The sequence below is a fragment of the Thermobia domestica genome, chromosome 3 (genome assembly GCF_964235325.1).
Source record: "Thermobia domestica chromosome 3, izTheDome1.hap1.1, whole genome shotgun sequence".
NCBI classification, from domain to species: Eukaryota; Metazoa; Arthropoda; class Insecta; order Zygentoma; family Lepismatidae; genus Thermobia; species Thermobia domestica.
Window position 1 is genome coordinate 27,590,647 of NC_137456.1, and position 15,281 is coordinate 27,605,927.

At 37.1% G+C, this 15,281-nt stretch overlaps 1 long non-coding RNA gene across 1 annotated transcript in view; it reads right to left on the reverse strand.

Annotated features, from left to right (window-relative positions):
• Positions 1–9,400, reverse strand: part of LOC145680254 (uncharacterized) — a 42,720-nt gene extending 33,320 nt beyond the window's left edge. Inside the window, exon 1 of the long non-coding RNA XR_014130628.1 lies at positions 9,292–9,400. This is a non-coding gene — a long non-coding RNA (uncharacterized LOC145680254). The remainder of the gene's footprint in view (positions 1–9,291) is intronic.
• Positions 9,401–15,281: the final 5,881 nt, after the last annotated feature.

Genomic DNA, 15,281 nt, shown 5'->3' on the forward strand with positions numbered 1-15,281 from the left:
CTTAAAGAATTTTTACTTTTTATATCATTGCTTTCTATTTAATATTAAAATTTCACATCTTCGTTAATATTGTTATCTATCTATCTATTAAAATGCTACAATAGCAATTAACAGCTCCTGAGCTCCAACCTATAACTTTGGCTTTCAAATCTTTCATTTACGGTTATGTGTGATTTCACGTTTAACAGAGACAAACATTTTAAGTATTTGTACTTTATATAGTCTAAATTAGTTAACTATATCTTTTTCATAAAGTTTATGATATAAAATTATTGTTCAAAGCCTTTGTATTTTAATAAGCCTTCTCTAAAATCAATGCATGTGAATTTTGCTTCCATCTTCCGAGTTCTTTTAAACTATGTTTATATGTTTGTGGCCTTCCTTTCGACAATAAGATCTCGGGAACTACAGGCTCTAGAAAGATGACGTTTTCATTGATCGATTGGAAATTTTGCGTTGATTGTCCAGTTCTAATTGAATATTTTTATAAAAACATTACCATTATTTCTTTATTACTTTTTTTTTAGGGTACGCTGGAAGCGTTGAAATTAAAAAAAAAAAAAACTAAAGCATCATATCCTATGTGTTACACATTCCAACACCACAATGATGTATGTTGGGGTTGTATATGTCTCAGGCGTTTGTTCCATGGCCAAATAATAGTGAAAAAGGAAGGATAATTATTTCTCGAGTGTAAGATAAATCTTTTATTTTTTTGAGTGTTTTGCCCAATGAACACCATATATAACTGACATTATAATTAATTGTATATGTAATGTATTTGCTTATTACATATTGCATGCAAGAAGAAAGAAAACACTTGTCATACATGAATTAGAAACTACAACCGGAAGTAGGCTCAAATCTTGCAAACGGTGCGAGATATTGAGAAAAAAGTATCGAAAAAATCTCCCCTTTATGATACCCCTTGCCGATTTTTTAAAATCAAGACGTCTTTCACTTGTGTCTGTAAAGGGACATGTACATATGTTGTGAGGAATGAGAAGGAAATTTATGCTCATATGCGAATGATGCGCTGTGTAGAGAGCGCAGATTCAGCTAGTGTAATTTAAAAAAATAGGCACTTATTCTACCTTTTTTTTTTTCTCAGATGTCTGCAATTGTTATAGTTTTAGTCTTCCCACCACCGTTCTTGTAATCTTATTCATATTTTCATCTCATATTATATTTTAGAATCTTTCCTTATGTTTTCTGGTATCATGATAATTTTAGATTTAGATTCTGTTGTAATAACCGCAGTTATCTGAGAGTAAATATATTTGTCCTTCTACCTCCTATAATAATCATGTTTCATTAATCAAACTCTTCCCCGATAGTAAATAAAGTTATTAGGAGGAAAAACTTCTTCATCCAGTTTCACCATTTCATGTTATTTCCTTATATTCCAACTTTTAATGCTTGTTTCATATATAAGTTTCTTCCGAATCTTTGATCTTTTATCTCAAACTTTTTTTCGTATTGCCATCTAAATTATCGAGATAAAGTGGTTAAAAAAAATTTTTCATTTTAAACAAACAGTTCATACGCTACCTTTGTCTAAAAAGATTTCACCTATTGCTCTCGTTCGAAGCTAGTTGCGAGTTTGTGCTATGTCTTCTCCGAATTCAAAACTGTTTAGCTTCATTGTTCTTCGTTCATAGAAACTCTTTCATACTCGAATATAAATTTTTGCTGCGTGCGAAGGAAACTAAGATACTAATGGAAACGCATTTTGGTTCACTCCTTACACATCGCTCGATTCGAGCAAATTCACACTGGAGACCGTAAACGTCAGGCTGGTGGTAGTACCTGTAGAGCACATGTGCTAGCAGTACTCGGAAAACGGGACGATTGTAATTAAATGTAATCACTTGTATGTCTCCAATTCCAGGTGGACACCAGAGAAGCCTATTGTAGAGCAAGATAGAGCGTAGCCGTAGCCGTATACTGACACTGTGAGAGGACCGGTTCCATTGAACTGCTGCTAACGTGGATAATGACGTCTCAGAGATCCATTGGTGTTATACACGATGGGAGACGGAGGGTTCTCACAGCCGATGCGCTCCGAGGACGTACTGAGAAACTCCTTGAAAGAGGAATCATTCAGGCCGTCCTAATCGACAGGATAGTGACCGCCAGTGCAATCATAGCTACCATGGTTTCTCTTGTAAGCCCACTAATACTAAACAATCAATTGTTGAAGATTGATGGACCTTCCCGAGTTCTTTCTTCATGATTATTCTTGAGTCTGCTTATCACTAAGAACGTTTTCAGCAGTATGGGTAGAGATTGTACAATGACAAGAGAGTGAAGGGTGGTGGTATTCAGGGAAGAGAGTAATTTCTATCTTGTACACAGTGATGTCCCTGTGCTCGTATGTAAACTTACAGGTGAGCGGGAAAATACAGTGTGTTCGCATTTGTAAAATAGAACCACACTTGACTTTCTGGTATTTAGTAAGAGAATGGGCGTTAAAATATGCTACATATTCGCCTTCATTCAGGGGAATAGTTTTTGAACACGTCGTACCTTCGTGATATTGCCAATTCTGTCTTCAGAACTTAGGTAGAGTTTTATCGTCAACAGTACAACACGCGTTCCTATATCGCCAGTTGAACTCTTTATCCTCTACCTGGAACACGCCTTCTATCCTGGTCTATTAGATCTTCGAGCCTACGGATCAGACTACCAGCTGGATTCGGCAACGACCATCACTCAGACAGACACACCTTATATGTCTGTAGTTTCTTGCGTGGCTCCTCAGAATAGTTATGTATACTATTAAGGTAAGTACTGTGTATTTTTGAATACTTTATATAACATTTGGAGTACTGTGTGTTTTTGAACACTCTATATAACATGTGGAGTACTGTGTGCAGTGGCGTATTTAGGGGGACTTCCGGGCTTAAGCCTCCCCCCAAATCTTACTTACTATAGTAAAGTATATGAAATATCTTGCAGAATTTTCACATTTTCAGGCAAAGCCCCCCCCCCCCTCGAAAGTTAGCGAAACAAAATCGTAAATACGCTACTGACTGTGTGTTTTTGAACACTCTATATAATATGTTGAGGATTATGTTTTTGGACTCTCTGTATAACATGTTCAGGATATTTCATGATTACCATACTGTGAACAATACGGTCTATCATCACTTTCTTCTTTTGTACAACTTTGAGCTAAGTCTTGAAATTCTTACTCGGTGTTCTTAAACTCATTTCCACCAATGTAGTCTATAGTCCTCATGTATTTTGATTTTCTACTCAATAAAATCCTAACTCTCTGTGTGAAGTCTTATAATGACGACTAACTTCATTTGATTACACGTTTCATAAATCGTAAGACTGAGTTACTTTGCACAAGATTTAAAGAATTTTAAAGAAAATAGCATGTAACTTACAAACGTAATGATTTAGAAAACTGCATTTTAAACATATAATAGTTAGATATATAAGGAAAATATTAGTGTAAGTTCATTACTAAACATTCAGTATGACGATAGCTATTGAAATATAAACTTTTGTGCAAAGTAACCCCATAGTTGGTGTTACTTTGCACAACATACAAAAAAGTAGTTCAACATACGAACATAACGTTTCTGTGCAATGTTTTCCCTTAAGTATTTATACATTTTACTTTCTACACAAAACTACATGCAGTCTACAAATATTGATATTAGAATGAGGGTACCAGTATCAGTACTTAGTATGAATTACCAATATTTGTAATTAAAATTATGTATTTTCTGATACCGGCACAGGAACCACATTCTAATAATTTAGCATATGTCCCACAAAAATGCTAACTCAGAAACAGAAAAAAATCACGTGAACTGATTTTTTCTTGGTTATTCGTTATGTCCATGAATATCACCCCCCCCCAACCATAATCAGTGGAAGATTTACGGGGTTTAGGACTTTCAGGCTGAAGCCCACCCAAATTACATGATTTTTTTTAAAATCTAATGTTAGTCATTGCGATGCGTATAAGCTTAAACCCTCCCTGCCCCAAAAGTCTAATGATTAAAAAAAGAAAAAAAACCCCGAAGCCTTTGTGAGTGAAACACTCTCAAACTATTTTTCTGGATCCGCCACTGTTCGTAATTTATTTTCCAACAAGAAATTTATTCCAGATTCTACCTAAATAGGAAATTTACCTAAATTTAGAATGCAGGAGGTTCCAGAGTAATAATTTCCTATCTAAGCGGTATTTTGGACCGGTTCAAAGTAACCCCGAGTAGAGGCTAAAACCACTTTTTCCCAGTTTTGCTTTTTTAATGACTTTAAAACGTTTCACATTTTAATTTCAACTATTGCATCAAAGTCCCAGTATACACAGTAGTATTCTAGGAAACTGACTTAACTTTGACGGAAATTCTTGTACGTGATATCTTTCAAATTTTGTCGGCCTTTACAGTGACTGCATTTCATACCTCAACAACAACAAACCCTCCGGGTAATTAGACCTGATGTTAACTCCCAACGTTACAGGGGTGTAGCCAGCAGGTTTGTGTAGGGGGGCCGTCGATTTTGAGGGGGGGCAGCTACAATGTACAAAACCAAAAAGATGTGTTGCTGCTAGTGTTTTTGAGGCCTGAAAGAAAGGAAAATTTTGGTTTCCTTCTGGAAGACAGAAAACACTACTTTAGCTTCTTCTTCTTCTTCTTCTTCTTCTTCTTCTTATTATTATTATTATTATTATTATTATTATTATTATTATTATTATTATTATCCGTAAATTATATTCACGATAGTTTTTATTATGCTTAATCAAGAACTACTGCCCGGAACCAAACGCTATACTTTTGTGCATAACTATAAAGGTAACCAAGAAATTTCTGTCCCTTTTCGTGGAGGTCTGTGTTCAATTGGACCTCACACTGTGAGTTGAATGCGAGTGGAGATAAGGCGAACGTCAGTTGTTGGTGTGGGTATATCCAACATACTACCTGGTTGTGGCAATTCAGGCACACCGTGAACTTGCGTAAAGACAGAGGGAACATGGGACATCAACAGAGCATCATAAGAGCATATATGCTGAACGAGTTCAAATAGAGGTCAAACGCCGCTGTAGCGAGACAGAAGATATACCAGGCCTTTGGTGAGGGTGTCGTGACGACGCGGACATTGCAGCGATGATTTAACAAGTTTAAGAACGATGACGAAACACCCGAAAACACCACATGCCAGAAGACCAACGCATGTACAAAGAGGAACTGGGACTACAATTCAGTATGTGGTGAAACCATTCGGCAGCACATCCATCAACTTGTGAAGCACTACAAGTTGGGTCGATGGGTCTCTCATATTTTGACTCCGAGCCAGAAGGCAACGCGGCAGTCGTCTGTGTTTATTTACTGTTTCGGAACCATTTCTGGATACGGCGTTGATATGTGATAAAAAGTGTGTCCTATACGAAGCTCCACGGCGCCGTCATCATTGGTTAGCATCCCATGAACCGATTTCAAAACAGCTGAAACCAGCACTATACCAGAAGAAGGTCCTTCTGTGTGTTTTTGGTGCATCGTGCATCGGGAACTGCTACCAGCTGGTCAGAGTATCAATGCAACTGTGTACTGCCAGCAGTTGAGCTGTGCTCAACAATAACTCAAAACTCTGGAGCCATCACTTCTGAATTGCAAATGGGTCCTCGTTTACGGGTCAACGCTAAGTCGCACGTGGCTAGGATGACACAGGACACCATTTTCCGCCTTGGACGGGAAACAATATTGCAACCACTATATTTCCCGGGTATTGCACCGTCCGATTATCACCTGTTCCATTCTTTGGACAATCACCTTAGAGGACGCCATTTCAAATCCTTAGTAAAAGTCCAAAATGTGACTTTCTTCGTTTCACGGCCTACCAAGTTCTACCCGATTGATTCCATGGCCTTCCAGAACGTTTTCAGAAGGTCGTCGATGCTGATGGGGACTATTTTTGATCTTCCAGGTTAGGTGATATATCGATGTTCGAAGGTGGTGGGTGAAAAAGCAACAAAACTTTTCTTGGTTACCTTTATATTTAAATTTAAGACCTTGTATACAGAGCCTATCTACACAAGATTGATTTTCTTTGAAATTTCACTTAATTTTTTACGGTTTCCTAACAAAAATATTTATTTATTGTTCGTGACTAGGAAAAAAAACAACTATTTTATTACACTGAGTAGAAATAAAAGAGAGCGCGAATGAAATCCAAATTGAATAAAAGCATTGTTTCTCACCAAATTTTCCATCCTCTATGTCTTTTAAAACACTTGTTAGAGCATATAAAATATACTGTACTTACAAATCAGTTTAGTACCTTTGTTTTATGGCTGTATTTGTAGTACCTTGTTAAAACGTTTGTCTTCAAACTGTCAAATATAAATTGCAGTAAATTGTGTAATCTGCTATCACAAAAAAGTATCCTATTTTTCGATCGGTATAAGGAAGAGATACTATACTACTTTTCGATCGGTATAAGGGAGAGATATTATACTATTTTTCGATCGGTATGGAAAAACAATATTTCTCCATACTATTTTACCATAAATTATTAATTGTCAATAAACTTTGTTACTTTTAATGAATGAAGCGAGATAATTTTACTATGATGTTTTAAAAGCTGGTCATTTGGGGGGGCCAGGAAACCATTTGGGGGGCCTGGCCCCGATGAGCTCCCCCTTGGCTACACCCCTGCAACGTTATAACCAAAATACAGTTAGATGTTCTATCTTACGGTGGCAGTTGAAACTTCCCCTTTACAGTTCAAGTTTTGCCGACAGAGGACTGTGAAACTCTTTTCATAGTTTGTGCAAAATAACCCTGTCTTATGGTATTCATTTTTTCTCTTTCTCCTGTATTGTTCGTGAACTTAATACGTGATGTATTGAAATGAAATCTTTGAGTTTTACGTCCCACGGTTATGCCGGTTAGGCTAAAGGAGACGGTGATAATGAGAGATGAGTGAAAATGGTGGAATGAAGAAAGTTGGAGGAAACGGGAGAACCCCGAGAAAACCCACGAGCACGACGTGATGTATTGTTTGTCTTTTCGTTCTTCATTTCGCTATATTTTTCTAACTTGTCTCTCAGCATCGAAATTCCTTCGCCATTCTTGTTTACTTTGTTTTACTTGCAATGCCTAAAATATATAGTTCATTTTTGCCAGCATACAGCTTCTCAACGTATTCTTTCCATCTTCCTAAAGCTGCAATTCGCTCATTGAACCCGTGAACCTATGATTCATCCTGTATGGTGACACTGGCCAGGAATGTCGGTTCATTGACAGTTGATTTCTCCAGTTCTCTACTGACGGTGATACAAGTATTCTTCTAGTCCAATGTAATCAGGGGTGGATCCAGGACGGATTTCTGGGGGGGGGCGGTGGGTTATAATATTGCTACTTAGAGCTACTTTTAAGAGCTCCAAACTCTGGGATGGTTTTTGTTTATGTATATAAAATAAGAAATTTTCCTCTTCTGGGGGCAGGGCGATCGGGCCGATCGCCCCCCTGGATCGGCCACTGAATGTAATAATCTTCGGCATGAATTTCGAGTAAGAGTTGGTCACATGAACAGATGAAAATGTTCAATCGACGATCAGATCTCACGGATGCAGCAACCGTGTCAATTTTCTCCTCTTTCCGACTCACAAACGGGCCACTAGGACAGGAATAATCTTCCACGAATATTCTTTGTTTGGAAACGTGGAAACCACTGGTGATTCACCGAATGCTAGCTTGCAATATTTTGTAGTTGTCCAGCCGTTTCATAAAGTTTAAAACGAAATTTAATACAGATTTGCTGTTTTCTTTGATCACCAATTTCACGATATCCCACGAATAACATAACACACTCCATGCAATCACGATTCCCTGAAGACTGCTTGGTCTCAGGTAACGCAATCATAAGATGTTATCTGCGATGAGAATTCCGAGCTATAATAAACATTTTAAGACAAAATGTCTCTAAATTAAATTAACAATTGTGTTACTTTATTGTTTATCTTGCATTTATAATTATATTGAATAAAAAACAAATAAACTCATTGCTAAATATTATGGAACATCTGGCATTATAGTCGATGAATGTGCATGACCGATCGAACGACGCATGTTCAACTGATTGATTTTCGTCATCAAGTCCAACGACGAAACTCAATTATTCCTGTTCTTGAAAACTTAAGTAGTTTCCTATTGCCTCGTGATGCTAGATTAATACTAAAAGTTCCTAGCCCTTCCGTGAATTGAATCCAACCACGCCTACTAAAACTCCTGAAACATTAACAATCTAGCTACAAACTTCCGAAAAACGGAAAATTTATCAACGAGATCCCGCCAAGATAATACTGCTCTAATATAAATCACAGAGACTAAAAAAGGCCAGACAAATCCGATCTCGGGTGAAAGTGTTACTAATTGCGTTTTTTTTTTTTTTTTTTACGTGTTTGAGATTGTGAATCATAAATTTGTTCCACGTGGCCGAACAGTCAATAAGAAGGTCTACACATCTGTTACAACGTTTACGCGATTCCGTTCGTTGTATACGTTCAGAAAGTGGGCATCTAGAGTGTGGCATTTACACCATGACAATACTTCGTGTCACACTTACTTTAGGAACGGGTTTGACTTCTTGGCCACAAACAACATTCACGTCATTCAACACTCTCTAGTCGCCTAATCTAGTTCTGTGTAAGTTTTTCCTGTTTTCTATACTGAAATTCTTAAATAGGAAACGGTTTGATTCCATCCAGTACACAGTATAAGAAAAACTGTACGCAGTCGACAGTCCACAACAAACGTTTAAAGACTGCTTCCAGCGATCGTGACAACTTTGAAATTGATATAAAGATGCGGCAGGAAAGTATTTTGAAGGGAACAAGTATGAATAGGAGGTAATTCTTCCCTATGATTTTACAGCATCAGTCCGGGAACTAGGTGAACAGCCCTGGTATATTTTGAAAATGGTTTTCATGTTTCAAGTAAGCAATACCACATAACAAGTTTCAGAATATTAATTTGCGAAAAGGTTTTATATTGTAAATACAACATAATTGGTAAACAAGCTTTTCAATTATTAGATAATTAAACAAACTAAATTTGGACACTTCTTGAAGATATGAAATCATAAATCATTTCACAAGAATTTGCTACATGACCTTTCTGCTGACTTGTGTTAAAATTACATACATATTGTATATATGCTTCAGGAACTCATGACAATATTCGTATTACTTGTTCAGTTAAAACACACAATTGACAATAATTGTATTTTCAACTTAATGACTTAAAATAATTCTGTTTCACTTACCTTGAATCGAAGACTTACTTTTAGGATTGTATACTAGAAAGATTACCTTCTTCTATATGGATAGGAAAATCAGGCGAGTGCGAGGAAAATCTCAACTAAGGTGTTAATCTGTTTCAAAAAAGAAAAAAGAACTATACAAATATTTTTATTCATTGTATTTGTATTAATTCTAAATGATGTTATACTTTTAGCAGGGATAATGAGTTAATAATTTATTGTTTGATGATTTTGACACATTTACGATTATAAATGAAATGAAATCTTTCTGTTCAACGTACCATCCCGAGGGGAATAGAACCCGGGTCTTCCACCGAAGACGTGTACTCTAACCTCTTAGCTCTGACGATGGAAGAATTGGTGGAATGTTAAAGTGGGAGGAAACGTGAATACCCCGAGAAATCCCATGAACACGATGATCTCCACAAACTTACTTGACCGGGGATCGAACTAAGGACCCCACACACGAGAGGCAAGCGCTCTGTCACTAAGCCATTGTGACGCATGTACGATTATAAATCAATTGGATATATTTCAAAGGTAAGCCTATAATTTGTAGATAATCATAGTTGACAGTTTTTGAAATATATTGGATGTGCTCAAGATTTGTTTTGTAATTTATATAAGTTTATAATTTACCCTAAACCCTTCCATTAAATAGATTCTCCCAAAATACATGGTTTAAATGTGTAATTTCATATAAAATTATAACATTAAGAAAACAAGAAGAAAACACTACATCAACAGAAACTGCTGGAGTAAAAAGAAATGGCGTATGAAAGTTTTGTCGAGGTTCTACTGCTTCTTTCCACTTTTTCATTGCAAACTCACTTCATCATCATTTGTTTTTAGTTATTATTTGAACTCTGTAGCTAACTGGACATAGTTGAGCCACTCTTCAATAAACGTATATAATCGAAGAAAATTATACCATCTTATATAATAAAGGGTGCGGCACGTAAAACCGGCTCGTCGTAATATTCTGGTATATTGTGTTTTTGGCAACACTTAAATAATCTACCTTCCTACCAAGAGATGGTGTGTCGAGGTCGGGTCGACTTACGTGACCTGCAGCAGTCACGTGCAGCCGCAGCCAGTGAAACTTGTCGAAACCAGTTGAGAAAAAGGTCTCGTTGTGTTAAGCCGGGTGAGTGTCAGTGTGTGATAATGCCGTATTCGATACCCGAGCATGTTGCCATTGTTGAAGGGTTCATTCTCACTGGATCTTTTGTGAAAACAAAAAAATTGTTTCGGGAGAAATTTCCAGGACGTTCTGTGCCAGCAAAAAGCACCATTCAGGAATTGATTGAAAAATGGCGGCGTACAGGATCGGTTCAAAATGCTCCCAGGAACAGACGACCATCTGTCTGCACACCTGAATTAAAGATGCAGGTGGAGGAGATAATGACAAGAAGTCCTCGAAAGTCAACCAGGATCATATTCAATACATTACATTTCATTTATGTGTTGTAGTTAATCATATTCAATACATTACATTTCATTTTATGTGTTCACTTTACAAACCGGATTTACGTGCCGCACCCTATAGTACTTCTTCTATGCAAAACAATCAATATTGAAATACGAAACACTGTTCCGATACTTTCATGTTGTTTTATTGATAGTAATTTAGGAAAAGAAACCCTACTTTAACATATGCATTATATAACTTTCTCTTTTTCCCCTTTATTTCTATATTTAAATTTCTCGACAACATTCTCAAACCTATCACAGTTTTTTAATTTAGCGATAGTTGTTTGCTAGAAGTAATAGTAATAAAGATAATAGGAGAGGTGCCGACTTCGTTAAAGGATATTTTATTGCTGGTGTTTCCATAATAGAAACATGGGGGATTGTTATACAACGGTGTGCAAAACTTAAAGACGAAAGTAAGTTTCGCATACTGTGTCATTTCCAAGTGGCATAGATTGGTGAAACTTGACAGAAGAAATAAAATGATCCTTAAAAGGGTGCGTGGTCACCATGGAGAGCGATGCATGCTCTAATACGTGCTCCTATGTTATTCACAAAGGGTTGGTAATGACTTGTTGTGGTATTGAGCTCCATTACTCCACCAGCTCTGTTGGCAACTGCTGAAAGATCCTGGAAGACGTGTCCATCTAGCATCCTACATATATTGGATTGGATTTAAGTCGAAGGAACAGGCAGGCCAATCCATTCGCCGAATATTCACTCGTTTCTAGAAATCCACCACCTGCACTGTTCGATGCGGTTGTGCATTATCATTGATAAAGAAGTAGTTGGGGCCGACCTCTGAAAAGACGCACATAGAAAAGAAGTAAATGTCTGAATATCGTTTACTGGTGAGTGTACCGCGTTCCTAAATTGAGAGGTCAGTACGCCCATGTAACATTATGCCTCCTCACACGAGAACAACGGACGATCAAAATGTTTCTGGATTCATTGCGCGTTACTACTTCTTGCCAGATGAGTGTACGTTCACAATCACTGTTCAGATTGAATCTGCACTCATTAGAGAAGATAACACGCCTTCTCTTCTCCTCGGTCCAGTCCTGATGTTCTTGGCACCACCGCAAATGGTGCTGCCGATGTGCCGGTGCCAAGGGAATACAATATAAGGCCGTGGAGAAAGTACAGTCGACATACCACTATAGAGCGTGAGACTGGGCAAATTTTAGTTCTCTTAGATGTGTTTGCAATTGCATTTGTCCCTTGTTACCTGTTTCATAATGTTGCGGTCAACCACTACCTCTCCTTCGCACAGCATTGCCTGTGGTTCGGAATGCTTCCCATGCATGTGAAACAACACTATGGAGAATGTAAAACTTCTGGGACACACTCGTTATACTTCATCCTATGAGTTTCCTGATGATTCTTCCACGTGTGCAATCATCCAATGTTGTGTCTGGGTTATGTTATTGTGAGTAGCACCACAACAATTCTCTAACTGACGCACACTGTCTTATATCTTTCATTCAATGCTTTGTGTTTGGGAAGCAAACCTATTTGACTCTACTGTCAAGCTGACGTTACGCTACACAATGTATTACTCCATGAACACGCCTAGGAGACCTCTGACAACAGACTTTCCATCGACTATGCATTATTTTATGTTACTTTATCCATATTGTCCTTAAATTTTGCACAGCAGTGTATAAAGTACGTGTATAAGAGTAAGACGTCAAACTAAGTTGTTCATTGTATTTCGTTACATTTATAATTATAAGAACGGCTTTTATTATATTATTTTTCGCACTTGTAATACTTCGTGCCTCCTTCTAATTTGCCTATTGGGGACGCGGTGGCTCAGTAGTAGAGCGTTCACATACGGTGCTTGGGGTCCCTGGTTCGATCCCAGCTCGCGCCGTGTGGACTTTGTGGTGGACAAACACCGTGCTCGTGGGTTTTCCCGGGGTTCTCCCGTTTCCTCCCACTTTCTTCACTCCACTATTTCATTCATTTCTCATCATCACCGTCTCCTTTAGCCTAACCGGCATAATCGTGGGACGTAAAACTCAAAGATTTCATTTAATTTTTTTTCTAGTTTCCCTATAGCGCATGATTATGGAAGTGAAACTGAAATAGAGCTTTGTCGTGACTATATGGTTAACGTGCTCGCCTTCGGAGCGGAAGATCTGGGTTCGATTTCCTGTAGGAGCTCAAGTGGTTCGGATCTAACTTTAAGGTGTAGATTCAAGTTTCATATAGCTTCGGTGCTGAACCGGACACTAAACTCGAATCAGTGATCGAAACTAAAATAATGAAACAACTACAATAGTAATAGGCCTAATAGTGCTTGGTCAGAAGTTTGGGTTATTTTTTATTATACTTTTTCATTTTTCTTTTTATGTTTTATACTTAAATAGAACAAAGGAAGTTCATAGTTGACTTGCTTAAAATGAAATTAGTTTAAAATCTTCGAGTAAAACAATCGAATAGGAAGAAAAGTATACACTATTTTGTGCTTTTGACAGGGGTTCGTGACCTTATATTTTTCATTTTTTTTTTTTTTTTTTTTTTTTTTTTTTGCCTTTAAAATGTAGATTTCGATGAGCCGTGTCCAATGGCACCACTTTTGATTTCTGGAACCGACCGCTTCACGGTCAAATTTGGGGTTAAAAATAAAATGTGGGACCATTTGGGCAATCCGTACCAGTAACCGACTGGGACAAAATGAATGTCATTGGATTCGTATTCACACGTAATACCGAAATTCAAAATTAACGAAAATCCAATATCCAAAATTCCAGATTTTCGTTAATTTTCGTGGTCAACATAGAATTTTCGGGAAAATAGAATATTAGTCATTTATGTACGTGTAAATACAAATCGAATGACACCCATTTCTTCCCAGTCGGTCACTAGTCTCCATTGTTCAAATGGTCCCATTTTTTATTTTTGACCTTTTGGTTCTAGAAATCAAAAGTAATGTCATTGGACCCGCCACGGTAACTTTTTTTAAACCTTGACAGATATACTACGACAGTCAACGTAAAATTATATGTCGTCAGTCACACATTCACTTACTCCTTCTCCTTCCCCCCCCTCTCTCTCTCTCACACACACACACAAGAAAGCAAACCCATCTCTTTCTATTATTTTCCCGCTTACCTACTACGAAGTAAGTTTTCACTTCCAATTTGATCCAGTCTTCAAATAATCAGAAGTATTAGCGTGGTTCATATTTATAAAGCAGGTTAACTTTTCTTACATATTTCTTGAAAGGTTACTTATTAATAATTACTTTTAAAGTATTAATCTGCATACGATACATGATTCGCTATTTATAACTTTGCTGACGATAAAAAATTTAGCTGAGATTATTAGTAAGCTTTATAGTTGTCAAAATTATTATGTTAACACCATGAGAACATATTAGTACCTGTGTTTTAACATTACTGGTATTACTAGTAATTGTTGTATTTATTTTTTCGATTTGTGATTACTCGGAACTGTACAACAATGTTTTAAATATAAATAAATAAAACATAAGAGAAATCAATAAATACAAACTAACTAAATAAAATATAGTGGTTAAGACATATCAATTAAATAACCAAATATGATAGATGGTTGGTATAAAGCGTAATGTCCTTTTCAGCACTAAGGCTACGTGGAATGTGGATCTGCAACTGGACATGGAATTCTAACCACAAGAGTTCCTACCAGAAGTTGAACCCGAGTCTCACTGACTGAAGGCACATATGCTAACCATATATCCATAAGTAGTGATGAGCGCAAGAGTCTTGGTCTTGCAGTTTTTGGAAGAGTCTTGCATGCAAGACCAAGACCAAACCAAGACCAGGAATCCCGTTGCAAGACCAAGGGGTCCAAGACCAAGACCAAGACACTTGTGCAAGAGTCTTGAACAAGTACCAGTATTACATGATTTTTTTTATAGAATGTAAAAAAGAAAGGAAAAATCATTACATCTTTCACTTGAATTTCTTGGCTTCAGTAAAAATGCCGCTGGAGTGAATGTGTTACCAGTAGTTTATGCAATCCGTGTGAGTCAATCTGCCCCTGTAGCGTAAAACTACAGTATGTCATTTTCTGAGTTGGTTGTTCGGGTTTTCTGTATATATTGCTCATTTTCAAAAGACACAGGTGTCATATTGCGCCATGTGAGCTATTTTGATGAACAAACACCATGTGCGTGGGTTTTCTCAGGTTTTTTCCGTTTTCTCAGATTTCCTTCATTCCAGCATTTTAGTCATTTCTAATCATCACTGTCTTCCTTAGCCTTGGTGCATAAACGTGGGACATTAAACTAGACACTTCATTTCATTTCAAAGCATATTAGTGGTGTTCTTTTCTAAAACCAAAGAGAAATGTAGTATTGAACATCGGTAATTCCATATACCATAGGTGTCGACTACATGGGTATAGCCTTGACTCCGAGACTCAAGCATCTGTTGGAAATTTTTAATGTGTGCTCATAAAATTAATATCGAAATAGCATTTTCATGACATTGACTAAACAGTTAGTGCATGTAACCACAAGTTTGATT